Source organism: Castor canadensis, chromosome X (genome assembly GCF_047511655.1).
Source record: "Castor canadensis chromosome X, mCasCan1.hap1v2, whole genome shotgun sequence".
In the NCBI taxonomy this organism is placed as follows: domain Eukaryota; kingdom Metazoa; phylum Chordata; class Mammalia; order Rodentia; family Castoridae; genus Castor; species Castor canadensis.
In genome coordinates, this window is record NC_133405.1 from 15,064,273 (window position 1) to 15,078,358 (window position 14,086).

The following is a 14,086-nucleotide window of genomic DNA, read 5'->3' on the forward strand; positions in this document are numbered from 1 at the left end:
AGTGATTAATGAACTGCTTATATTCCAGTTTATGCTGTCACTTGCCTAAGTTCCTTTAGCACCTCAAGGTGGGCTAAGGAAGCTGACAGACTTGTACATTAGCAGCTCTATGTGGCTTATCTGGAAAGGATCATTGATGAGACACACAGTCCACCTGGCACAGTATTAGGTCTCTGACACAACTCACAACATTGCTGTCTTACAAAATATCACAATGCAGGATATGTGTGTTCGTGCTGTGTGTTCATAGAGGATGCAGCTTCAATAACTATCCTAGAAAGTTGGGTCTGATTTTTCACATTAGTTTGTTTTTCACATAGGGTCTTACACTTTTGCCTGGGTTTCTCAGACCATGACCTTCCTACCTCTATACCCCAAGTAGCTAATATTACAGGTATGCACCACCCTGTCCAGCTTCTTTTGCCAGAGAGGACCTGACTAATGTTTTTGCTTGGGCTGGCTTCCATCCATTATCCCATTATCTCTAACTCCCAAGTAGCTGGGATTACAGGTGTGCACCACCACGCCTGGCCCTAAATGTGTGCTTTATTTACGCATTTTCTTTGCTCTGTTCATATAAGCTTCCAGGCAAACAAAACACCAGGAACCTAGGATCAGCTTTGTGGCTTGCAATCCAGAGCTGTTTATAAGATGACATTTTCTTTCTTTTTTTTTTTTTAGTGTAAAAGAAACTTAATTTTATTATTATTATTATTACTTTTTTTTTGCTGTACTAGACTTTTTTTTTTCATTTTTCTTTTATTATTCATATGTGCATACAAGGATTGGTTCATTTCTCCCCACTGCCCCCACCCCCTCCCTTACCACCCACTCCGCCCCCTCCCTCTCTCCCCCCAATACCCAGCAGAAACTATTTTGCCCTTATTTCTAATCTTGTTGTAGAGAGAGTATAAGCAATAATAGGAAGGAACAAGAGTTTTTGCTGGTTGAGATAAGGATAGCTATACAGGGCATTGACTCACATTGATTTCCTGTGCGTGGGTGTTACCTTCTAGGTTAATTCTTTTTGATCTAACCTTTTCTCTAGTACCTGTTCCCCTTTTCCTATTGGCCTCAGTTACAAAAGTGACACACTTTGAGTTCATACCAACAGGTAGTACTGAGCACAACATTTCACACAAACTGATTAATCCATAAAACTGTCTGAGGTAAATATTATTTCCAGTAAAAGGAACTGAGATTCAAGTAATTCAATGTCTTGTTCAAAAGCACATGGCTAGGAAGGGACAATAATAGAGTTAGAACCTGGGTCTTCTAACTCTAGAGCCTGTGCCCTTTTACTACCAAATTCTGCCTCCATGTGTGACTATTAGAGCAAACTTGCAGAGAATAGGGCAATGAAGAAAACAGCATGGATAAAAGTAATACAAAATAGCTTAGCCTATAGCTATCCATTGCATTTGGTGTATTTTAACCAAGTGTTTGTCCCTGAGTTTTAAATGAATGTGTTTTCTTCATGGTTCTGTACATTTGTTCTATTATTATGAGCATATTTGAGGTCATTTAATTTCATTGAAAACATTTTAATGATTGCATGGTATTCAACTGTATCATAAGTCATTTAATTAGTCCTTTATTACTAAACATTCCTCTGCTTTTATATTTTGGCTATTACAAAAACTGTAATTCTGCCATAAATTCATTTGACCACATTTTGACCAACTACCTTGTTATAAACTCCTACTAGAATTACTGCTTTAAGTATACACTTGTGTTTAAGACCCTTGATACATATTGTCAAATATAATGTATTCTTGATAGTATGTATTTCACTCAGCCATAATTGACTTTAATGTACTTTAAAATTGATTCTACTTAATACTTCCCAAACATTTTTGGTGGTACTGGGGTTTGAACTCAGGCCTCATGGACTGCTAGACAGATGCTCTACCACTTGAGCCATGCCGCCAGCCCTTTTAGCTTTTAAATATTTTTGAAATAGTGTCTCGCATTTTTCCTGGGCTGGCCTGGACTGCAATCATATTTAGGCTTCCTGCACAGCTGGGATGACAGGCGCATGCCACCATGCCCAGCTATTGTTAGAAATAGGGTCTTGCCGACATTTTGCTTGGGCTGGCCTGGAAATGTGATCCTCCCAATCTTCATCTCCCAAATAGCTAGGGTTACAGTTATGATCCACCATGCCCAGTCTCCACTGCTTTTTATGCAGCTACAGAATACAAATTTGATTTGGATTCTTTTAAGTATCATGCCTTCTTTCTTATCCCATCTTGGGAATAAGGTGAAAAAAAGGGATGATGGGCTTCAACCATATCCGATCAGAAAAGGCTTGTTGACTTCAGTAAACCTGAAGTGAGGCTGGATAGCATCTTCAGCAATATATGGCTACCAGGAAGGAGGGCTTGCAGGATAGAGATTGAGGGAATTCTGCTTACTGTGAGGATTATACATGGATGCAACATGTGCAGCTATATTCTCTTTGTGGGGCTGGCATCTTGAGTAGGGAAGAGGGGTAAAAATAACTGAGTCTCCTCCAGTTTAGACACTGAATTTAAAATGCTATAGTAATTTGGATGGGATTCATAATTTCAGCCCTCATCATAGTGCCACCACTGTTAAGTCTGTCAAACACAGACCAGGTTTTCTCATAAACACATAGTGACAAATCATTGGCATCTGTGTATGCCCTTGTGTTTGAACCTGTGGGGTCAAAAAATTCCCCCAGACACAATTTTACCAATTAGTAAGTAGAGGAACTGAGAGGTAACATAACTTTTCCAAGGTCATGAGCACAGAATGTGTATAGATCATGGTACCATCTCCAAGAGCTGCATATTGGAAAGTGCCTGTCACAAAAAAAGCATTCAGTAAATAATTGCAAGTATTAACAATAATGATGAGGACAGTTGTAATTTTGCTATGATAGGGAAATGAGTTCTTCCACCTCATTAATCGTCATGTCCTCAAATGAGGACCATTGGAGGAATCACTCATTGTCTTGCTGAACCAAATACTACCTGAGAGATTTGTAAATATTGATTCTGTTTTGCATGAAGAATACCTTTCAAAAAGGAGCTGATATCTGAGGAGAAGCTGGTCTAACTCTGAGACTGTCAGGTTTGTGCCTAAACTACAGAGGCTTGTAAATAGAGGTATTGTTTTCACTGTATCAATCTCACACATATTTTTGATAAGCAGGGGAACTTCTACTTTTACACACTATGCATGGATACGAGTCTGCTTCAACATGATACAAAAGCCAAAGCGTCCCAATTCCTGCTACTTTAAGTATTTAATAGCAAAACCCTGTGGCAGTCTAGAAAACTTATCTCTACAGAATGTGCTGATACAGTAGAAGGAAATTAAATGGGACCTCATACCTAGTGTATTTCATGAACAGCATGTTTTATTCATCCTTGCTTGACTATGAATGGGCAATTTTCCTTTCGGATAAAGAGGCACTCTAGTAGCAGAATTATAATTTTCCAAAGAGCATTATTGGGGTCTCTGTTTTGAAGCAAGAGGTCATTTTGGCTGGAAGAAATTAATAGTTTTCTGGTGTGGTATTTTCTTCACCACTAAAATGTATGGTATGCAGATCCTAGCTTGATTCTTCTGTGAACAGCAAAATACAAATGGTGAGACTTTCTAGTCCTCCCATATCAAAACCATATATTTCAGCAAAGCTAGAATATTTCCATAGTCGTAATCAGATCACTGCTGTGTACATCAGTCTTCTCACTGAGCAATGGGAGAGCAGGGGAAGCCAAGCCCCACAGAGGCATAGCGAAGAAAATCGGTTTGTGTTACCACCACACCCTGTGTCACTTAGTATTCTGTATTGACATACTCTAGGCCAGTCATTACCCCAAAAGCTGACAAGAAAGAATAGCAGACACTGGAAAATCATCCGTATTATATCTATATCAATTATGATGTAAAATTATCGAGAACTGATCAACACAATGTAACAGAATGTTGTAATAAATGCTTTACTAACAGTATTGCCAAATCTCATAACAGTCATGTGATACGGACTGTCATCCCTATCATGACTATCATCACAACCATTTTTCAAATGAGAAAAGTGAGGCTTAGAGAAATCAATTTTCTCAAGAACAGATAGCATAGAGGAAAAGCCAAGATTGAACCCAAATAACTTAACTCCACAATCTATGCCCTTTTTAGTGTGAATTTATTTTAGTTTTTTTGCAACAATTTTGTTGCATATTAAGTGCTACAGTGTTTTGTTTTTATTTTATTTTTTATCTTTATTGAGATAATACTTATGTATCTTTGTAAGATATAGTACAATAACTTGATACATGCCTACAAGGCATAATGATCAAATCAGAGTAATAAGCATTTCCATATCTTCAAACATTAATCATCTGCATGTTAAAACCTTTTGTATTGAGTTATTTTTATGCCATACCATAAATATGACTGTCTATAATAAATAGCATTAGCAATTGTAATAACCAATAGTTATCCTATTTTGTTATGGAAAGCCAGAACAAATTCCTCCTATTTAATATAATGAGTTGGTGTCTCTTATCTATCTTCTTTCCAACCACCTCCTCTCTGCTCTTCCCAGTCAGTAGTGGCCTTATTACACTCCATCTTACTATGAGATTGACTTTATAGTTTCCACAAATGTGTAGTATGGTAGTATGTTTCTTACTGTGTCTGGCATATTTCATTTAACATAATGACCTCTAGCTCCATCCATGTTGCTGCAAATGGTAGGATTTAATTCTTTTTCTGAATAAATGAATAATATTCCATTCTGTGTATAGACTGCATGTTCCACTTCCTTTTATCCATTAGTGGAAAACTTGGTTGATTCCATATATTGATTATCGTTAATAATGTTAAAAATCAACATGGGAGGCAGATAGCTCTTCAAATACTGAATTCATTTCCTTTGGATATATACCCAGAAGTGGGATTGCTGGATCGTAGCTCTAGTTTCAGTTATTTAAGGAATCTCCAGTTTTGTTTTCCATAATGGCTGTACTAATTTACACACATATACAATCCCACCAACAATATATAAGGGTTCTCTTTTCTCCACATACTCATAGGCATTTATTAATTTTTGACTTTTTGGTAATAGCCATTCTAAATGGGCTAAATGATTATCTCATTGTGGGCTTTGATTTGCATTTCCCTAATGACCCTGATGACTAACAATGTTGAGCATTTTTTTCATATACCTGTTGGCCATTTGTATGTCTCCTTTTGAGAAGCATCAGATCTTCAGCCCACTTTAAAATTGGATTCTTTGGCTTTTTGGTGTAGCATTTTTTGAATTCCTTATATATTCTGAATATTAATCCCTTGTTGAATGAATAGATTGATAATAATTGTATGCCTCCTTTTGAGAAGCATCAGATCTTCAGCCCATTTTAAAATTGGATTCTTTGGGTTTTTTTGGTGTAACATTTTTTGAATTCCTTATATATTCTGAATATTAATCCCTTATTGAATGAATAGCTTGAAAATATTTTCTTCCATCCTGTTTTTTCACTCTGGTGATTGTTTCCTTTGCTGTACAGAAGTTTCTTAGTTTGCTATAATGCCACCAGAAGTCAGTAAGCATTCCTCCCCTGACCCTCATGCCACATTCTCACCAGCATTTGTTGTTTGTTCTGTTGATGATAGACACTCTGACTGGGGTGAGATGGAATCTCAATGTGGTTTTGATTTGCATTTCCCTAGTGGGTAAAGATGTTGAACATTTTTCATTATTATCCGCTTGTACTCTTTCATTTGGAAAGTGTCTCTTCTGTTCCATTGCCCATTTATTGATTTTATTATTTGCTATTTTGTTGTTTAATTATTTATTTATTTATATATTCTAGATATTGATCCCCTGGTGGATGAATATTTGGAAAATATTTTCTCTCATTCTGTAGACTATCTCTTCCTTCTGTTGTTTCTTTTGTTTGCAGAATTTGATGCAATCCCATTTGTCAATTCTTACTATTATTTCCTGAGGTATTAGAGTCCAATTCAGGAAGTTGCTGCCTTTGCCCATATCTTGAAGTGTTTGCCCTATGTTTTCCTATAGTAGTTTCAAAGTTTCAGGTCTTACATTAAGGTATTTGATCCATTTTGACTTGATTTTTGTACGTTGTGAGAGACAAGGATCTAGTTTCAGTCTTCTTCATGTGGATATCCAGTTTTCCCAGTATCACTTGTTAAAAAAGGTTGTCTTTTTTTTCCTTTGTCATGAATCAGATGACTTTAGCTTCTTGGGATTATTTCTGAATCTTCCATTCTATTCTAATGATCTATTTTTGTGTCTATGTGCCTATTTTTATATTATGTTGCTTTGTTACTGTGGCTCTGTAGTATAGTTTGATGTCAAGTACTGTGATATCTCCAGCATTGCTCTTTTTGATCAGGATTGATTTGGTTATTTGGGGGTTTTCATTGCTTCCATACGCATTTTAGGATTTTTTTTCTATTTCTGTGAATGACTTTAATTTTGATGGAGACTATATTGAATCCATAGATCACTTTTGGTTGTCATTTCCACAATATTTGCTTTGCTGATTCATGAACATGGGAAGCCATTCCATTTTCTAATGTCTTCTTTAATTTCTTCTCTTAGTATTTTATAGCTTTCTTTATAGAGGTCTTTCATCTCCTTAGCTAAGTTTATTCACAAGTTCTTTTTTGAGGTTATTGTGAATGGAAATTTTTCCTGATATCTTACTCAGCATGTTCATTATTGACATGTAGAAATGCTACTGATTTTTATGTTGATTTTGTGCCATGCTATTTGCTGAAACTGTTCATAAGATGTAAGAGGCTTTTTTGGTGGAGTCTTTAGGGTCCACCAAAAGTCCAGGACCTGGTGGTTTTACAGCTGAATTCTACAAAACATTTAAAGAAAAACGTATTCCAATTCTTCTTAAACAATTCCAAAAAGAAAAAACTGAAAAGGAACTCAAACTCATTTTATAAAACCAGACAAGGACACAAAAAAAACAAAAAACTATAGGCCCATACGCATCCCTGAGGAACTCAGATGCAAAAATTTTCAGTAAAATACTAGCAAATCAAATTCACTGACACTTTGAAAAGATCATATACTGTGATCAAGTAGTGTATGATCCCAGAAATGCAAAGATTGCTTAATACTTGCAAGTCAATAAAAATAATACATCACATTAATAGAATGAAGAGCAATAATCACATAACATAGGTATATTGAGGTATACATAATGAAGTGTCAGAGAGACATATCTCAAAAGGCTATATATGCAAAATCCAAAGCCAATATCATACTGAACAAGAACAACCTGAAATTATTTCCTCTAAGATCTGAAACAAGATAAGATCCGTTTTTGCCACACTTACTCAATAAAGCATTGTATGTCGTAACAATAGTATTTATGCAAGAGTGTGAAAAGCGTCTGTACACTTAACCTGTAAGCTCAGTTACGAATCAGCATAAAAACTTGGATACATAGTTTTGAGTACCAGATCAATACAGAAAATTTTAAGTGTAGTCATCGAAATACTGTGTCCAATTTTGAGTGGAGCATTTCATGAAAAGGGAGAAGAAGGAAGAGGAGGGAAAGGAAAAGAAGAAGAAAGAAGAGAATAAAGGAAGGGGAGGACAGACGAAGAAAGAAAAGAGGGAGATACTATTTCTGACCGTGATGTTCATGAATAGACACATAGAAGAGGAATTAAGTTCACCATTGAGGGATATGAGTTTTGAATAGACAAAGCCCTTTTTTATTTAGAGTCTGGTATGTACTAGGAATGGTACTAGATATTTTAAACCTATTATTTCTGTATCTCACAAGAATATCATTATTTCCTGTCTGTAGATGAGAAAACAGAGGCTAAGCAAGAGGATGTGGGGGAATACCATGAACAAATGTATAGAGACAGACAAGCACAAAGTCTGGCCCAGGGGTTATGAATAGAGGTGTGGTTGGAACAGGGAATTTACAGTAATATCAGAAATGCCCACTGGCCAAGATTATAAGGGGTGCAGGAACTGTATGCTATCCGCTATGAAGAGTTAGTCAAATTTCTTGAGAAGGCAGAAAGGAGATAATGACAGGTATGTTTTAGGAAGATTCTCAAGCAATGAATGCAAGAATGGATTGAATGGCAGAAACTGGAGTGAATTAAGATGCTCTTTCTATATCCAAGCACAGGGCAAGAGGCACAGGCCCAAGAGGCCTGATTTGGAAGCTTATCCCTGTCATTGAGTAGCTATGTGATCTGAGGACATCCTTCTTTCTTGACCTTAACAGTCTCAGCTAGAGATGGTGCCTATCTCTCAGTGTGCTGTGAGAAACACACAAGACAAAACAGGTGAAATGCTTTGCCCAGTGCCTGATCCCTAGTAATCATATTGGAGTCATTTAAATTCTAGATGCTCTAACAAAAATACCATAGGCAAAAATTTGTCGACAAGAGATATTTACTTTTCATAGTTCCAAAGCCTGACAATTCTAAGATCAAGGCACCAGCAGATTTGGTGTGTGGCAAGGGTTTGCTCTCTGTTTCAAAGATGACTCCTTCTTGCTGCATTTGTATTATGGAAAGGACAAAAAAATGAACTTACTTCTTCATGTTCTTTGTTTTGAGACAGGATCTCACTATGTAGTCCAGGTTGGCCTGAAACTTTCTATATAGCCTTGGCTGGCCTTGAACTTGTTATGCAGCCCTGGTTGGCCTTGAACTCCGGATCCTCCTGCCTCTGCCTCCTGAGTGCTGGGATTATAGATGTGTACCACCACACCTGGCTCAAACTCTTTTATAAAGCCTCTGATCCCAGAAACAGTTCTCAAAAGGCCTCATCTCTTAATATTATTGCTTTGTAGATTGTTTCAACATGAATTTTGTAAGGACACAAATCTTTCAGCAGACCCCTATTATTTTTTCATGAAAAACAGTGAAACCATCTTCAAGCCTGTTACAGTAATCTGGGTATGAGACTGTCAGAGTCTAGCCTGAGGTAGTGGCAAACAAGAATGGGAAGAGAGGAAGTAATGATATTCAGTAGAAGACAGTGACATCTCCTTGCATGGCTAGGTTTTTGAGACAAAAATCTCTTACTTTAGCCAGAATATCTTGTCATTAAATGCAGAACACATTTATAAAAGAAATGCATATATCATGTTCACTGTAGTATTTCTAAGGGTTTTGTTAGACTGAAAAGACATTGGAGTTTGTTTCTTAGTGTCTATATTTATCATTCTTTAAGCAAATAGTGTGTTGATTTCATATCTCCAAAGCCTTTCCATTCTGTAACTATTGAAATGAAGAAACTTAGAGATAAAGCAAGAGATTTGAGAGCATATGAAAATGAGTCCTAAAGTGAAAGACTGAGTTTCCTATTTACAACCTTTTATTCTATGATTCTAAAGGATTTGCATTTTTGTCATTTCCATTATATTTTATGAACTGACATTAATGTTATAGATATTAAGTCTGATATTGAATTAAAAGGAGGTTTTCTGTTCATGTAATTACTGTCCAGGGTAATTAGTCACTTGTCTTGGTAGCTAAAGCTACATATTTCCACCACAAATCCATGTCAGCTCTTTGATACATAAATAGACCCTAGAGAGAATTAGCTTAGGAATTCAAAACACTGAACATGCCTTTGATTTCAATATTCATCCTACAACAAAATAATCTTAGAGGCTTAAAAAGCCAACCTTCAATCTTTTCTTAAAATGAGGTTATTAGTTGATCACTAAAATACTGCATATGCCACATAGCTAATTTTATTGTAAGGTTGGCTAGAACCTAGATAAATGGACAATTAGTCTCTCTCTGAATGCAGATCCATTATCATAATAGCTAAAGAAAAAAAATTCACATACATACATAAAACAAAAATAAATTCTTCCTTTCTCTTAAGATTTATTACAGAAGCTAAATCAAGTGGTAATACTTGCAAGAGTAAATCAATTTACTTTTTCTTCTTTTTCACTTTACAATGGTAATCAGGCTCTACTATCTTGTTTACATTCAGTTCTCCAGATCTTCTTATTTGAAATCTAAAGCTTGTGTTTAACACTGGAATATATTATTAACCAGATTTCAAATACCTAAATAAAATAAAGAGAGAGCATATTAATTTCTTCAGGTGGCTTTAAAATCATACTTAACATAATAGATAATCATTTATGATGTGTCTATGCACTCATTGGTTAAACATTTCTGAACAAAAAATAAGAGAAATGACATATCATTTGAGATGACACATAGTTTGATAACTCCTTTACTACATACAATAGTGTTGATGGAAAAGATAAGCAAAATAGCACAACTGGTCTTGGATAGAAGACAAGTGTTTCCACAGCTCAGATCCAGAAGAGAAAAGCCCAAGTATGCATAGGCCTAAGTGTTGCCAAGCTCCTATCTAATAACAGACAACAATGGCCAATGATTTAGGTCCTTTTAAGTAGCTGAAGTGTTACATATAAGTGGGATCAGGATGAACTCAAAGCTTAAAACCAAGAATTGAGAATGGGAGGCAACTGTATAGCTATCTTAAACAAACAAAAATGTCATTTTATTTTTACAAATATGGAGGACAGAAGGGTAGGACAGGTCCTGCCTGGGGGGTTGGTGCCTGTGGGAGGAGGGAGGATGTGGGGAAAGGGTGTGGGAGGGTGAATATAGTGCAAATATTGAATACACATGTATGTAAATGGAAAAATGAGACCTGTTGAAACTATTCTAGGAAAGTGGACTGGGGGGGGTGGGGATAAAGGAGAATGATGGAGGGGATAAATTCAACTATGATATATTGTAACAACTTTTGTAAATGCCACAATGGACCCTCCAGCACAAGAACAAAATTTAAAAAAAAAGAGAGAGAGTGGGTGGCAGAGCACTTCACCTTGACTCATGTAAGAAAGTTGTGAAATGTCACCTGAGATGCTAACCCTTGCAAGATATGGGTATAAGGACGTAGGAAGACACAGATGGAGCTTCATGAGGAATAAGCCTCATTAGAAATAAGCCAACTTGTCCATTCGTTCAGTGAAACAATCCACCATATCCTCAATATTATCACAGGGCAGAAACTTCATAATGGTTCTATAAGACCTGGTTCTAGAATAGGGACATGCATGGCTGAGTGAAGACAAAAACCAAAAGTAATAGATGGGAAGGGATGAGAGTAGAAGCAGAACAAATAAAAAGGTCCTGGAGAAAATCACTCTTTTTTATTTAAAAATTTTCATTAATATTATTAATTTTACTTATTAATGGGGTTCAGTGTGATATTCCACATAGGCATATAGCATGCATTTATCAAATCCAATCAACCTTTCTCTACCCTCTTCCCCCACACCCTTCTCAATTTCTAGTAATCCTATAATATATTCAGGTTGACTTATCTTAGCTTCCACATATGAAAAAGAATGTACTGCACTTGTCTTTTTGTATTTGGCTTAAAACTTAATATTCTCAGGTTTCATCCATGTTTTTTGCAAATGACAGGATTCCATTCTTCATTATGTATATATAACATGAATTCTTTATCCATTCATCTGTTGAAGGGTGCACAGTATAACTCCATATGATAGCTATTGCAAATAGTGTCACATGGGCATGCAAGTATCTCTTTGGTATGCTGATTTCATTTCCTTTGGATATATACCCAGAAGTAGGAGAGTTGGAATAATAGCCCAATTTTAGTTTTTTGAGGTACCTAGCATATTATTATTATTTTTCTTTTGGCAATACTAGGGTTTGAACTCAGGGCCTCACATTTGCTAGGCTGGTGCTTTACCACTTGAGACACTCCGCCATAACATTTTTTTGTGTTGGGTTTTTTTGAGATACAGTCTCACAAACTATTTGCACTGTATGCCCTTGAACCTCAATCCTCCTGATCTCAATCTCCTAAGTAGCTAGAATTACAGGTGAGAGTCACCAGTGCCTGGTCACATATCATTCTTAAGAGGGCATTGGCACAACATTAAGAATGAGTGAGTGCCTCCTTAAATTTTGTACCCCAACTGCCTAATCCTTCCTACTAGTTCCTGCTAAAAATCCATGCATCCATAAAATACACAACAGATCATTGTGGATTATCGCTATACCACTGTGCTGTAGAACACTAAAACTTATTACTTCTATCTGTGTATAGGTACCTTTAAGAAAGGAGCTGAAAGATTCCAAACACAAAATAATGATAAGGGGATGGGAACCCTAATTATCCTGATTTGATCAGTGCAGTGTATATGTATTGAAATATCCTACTGTATCACATAAACTTTTAGAGATGGAGCCTAGTGGGAGATCTTCTGGTCATTGGGGGTGTGCCCTTGAAGGGCACAGTGGGATGGCATCTTCCTTTCTCTCTCTTTCACATCCAGCAGTGAGGTGAGCAGCTTGGTTCCCCAAGCATTTCCCACCATGATGTGTTGCCTCACTAAAGACCCAAAATCAGCGGGCCAATTGACCATGGACTAAAATCTCCAGAACTCTGAGCCAAAATAAACCTTTCTTCCTTAAAATCTGATTTTCATAGGATCATGTATATACTGATATAGTGCAGGAAATATACAGCATAATTTCTGTTATCTCTGCTGAAATTATGTAGCCTGAATTTAAACATGTGGAAACAAAGAACAATCCCAAAATGATGGGCATTCTATAAGATAAATGTCTCTACTTTCCAAATTTTTAAGATCATGAAAGGCAAAGAAATGCCAAGGGAGTGTTCCAAATTAAAGGAGACTAAAGAATCATGACAATTAAATGAAAAAAGTGATGTAGAGGACAGTAGTAGGACAACTGGTGAAATATGAATAAGAACTTAGATTATAATATTGTATCATTGCTAATTTCCTAATATTTGATAATTATATTGTAACTATGTAAAAGATCTTGTTTTTAGGAAACACACATGAAATTATAAGGGATAAGAGTTTATGTCAGAGACTTTCTTTCAACAAAGCAGATTTTAAAAACATAATATACACAGTTGTATGTGTCTATTTGCAATTTTTCTATCAGTTACATTGTTTAAAAATAAAAGCAAAATTTACATGGCAATAAAAGCACTATAAAATCTAGTGTTATATCACTAAAGTGATAATTAAAAGTAACTTTACAATCTTACCTACATTTAATTAGAAAGTTAAGGAAGATTGAAAATAAGTGAGTAAATCATTCAACTCAAGAAACCAAAGTAAAGAAAAACAAAATAAATTAGAAGGAAATAGTAAAGATAAGAGCAGAAATTAATGAGTTTGGTGTAAAACAAAGAAACTATAGAGAAGATCAACAAAATCAAAAGTTGGTTCTTTGTGGGAAAAAAAGAATGAGTACAACGAAATATCAACAATGGTCAAGAAATGACACAAATAGTTTTAGGAACAAAAAGGGAATACAATAATTGTACAAATAAATCAACAATCATAATGATCATAAGATAAAACTAATTAAATTTGTGCCAATAAACTTGAAGACTTATAAGTAAATAATTTCCTAGAAAATAGATCAAAAGCAAGTGAAGAAGAAAACACAAACCTCCATAAACCAATAAACATCAATGAAATTGAATTGGTATTCCAAAGTTTTCTGCCTTAAAAGATACTAGGCTCAGACAGTTTTATAGAAAAGGTCTCAAAACTTTAAGGATCAAATAATTCTTGTCTTTTACAAACTTTATCAGAGAATAGAAACGTACAGGAAAAAGATCTAAGAGACTTTGAAAGAACTAATGGAGGGGATGAACCAAACCAGGATACATTTGTGTATATGAAAATGTCACAACAAACCCTGCTATACAAGTATCATCTACTAATAAAAATGCTTTTAAAAAAACTTTACAGCAGCTACTTCTAAAAAAAAAAAAAGAACCAAGCCGAGAATCCTGCTCCACCTGATATCAAAACTTCCTATAAAGCTAAAATAATAAGATGCTGGATTTTGGTGCAGGGAGGCACCAAACACCAATGAGCTCGAATAGAGAGCTCCATATGTCCATGGAACCTGGATATATGTCAGAGGTGGCATTTCAGATCAGTGACATAAAGGAGGTGCCACTAATCATGATTCTAATAGAACAATTAGGCATATGGGGAAAAATAAA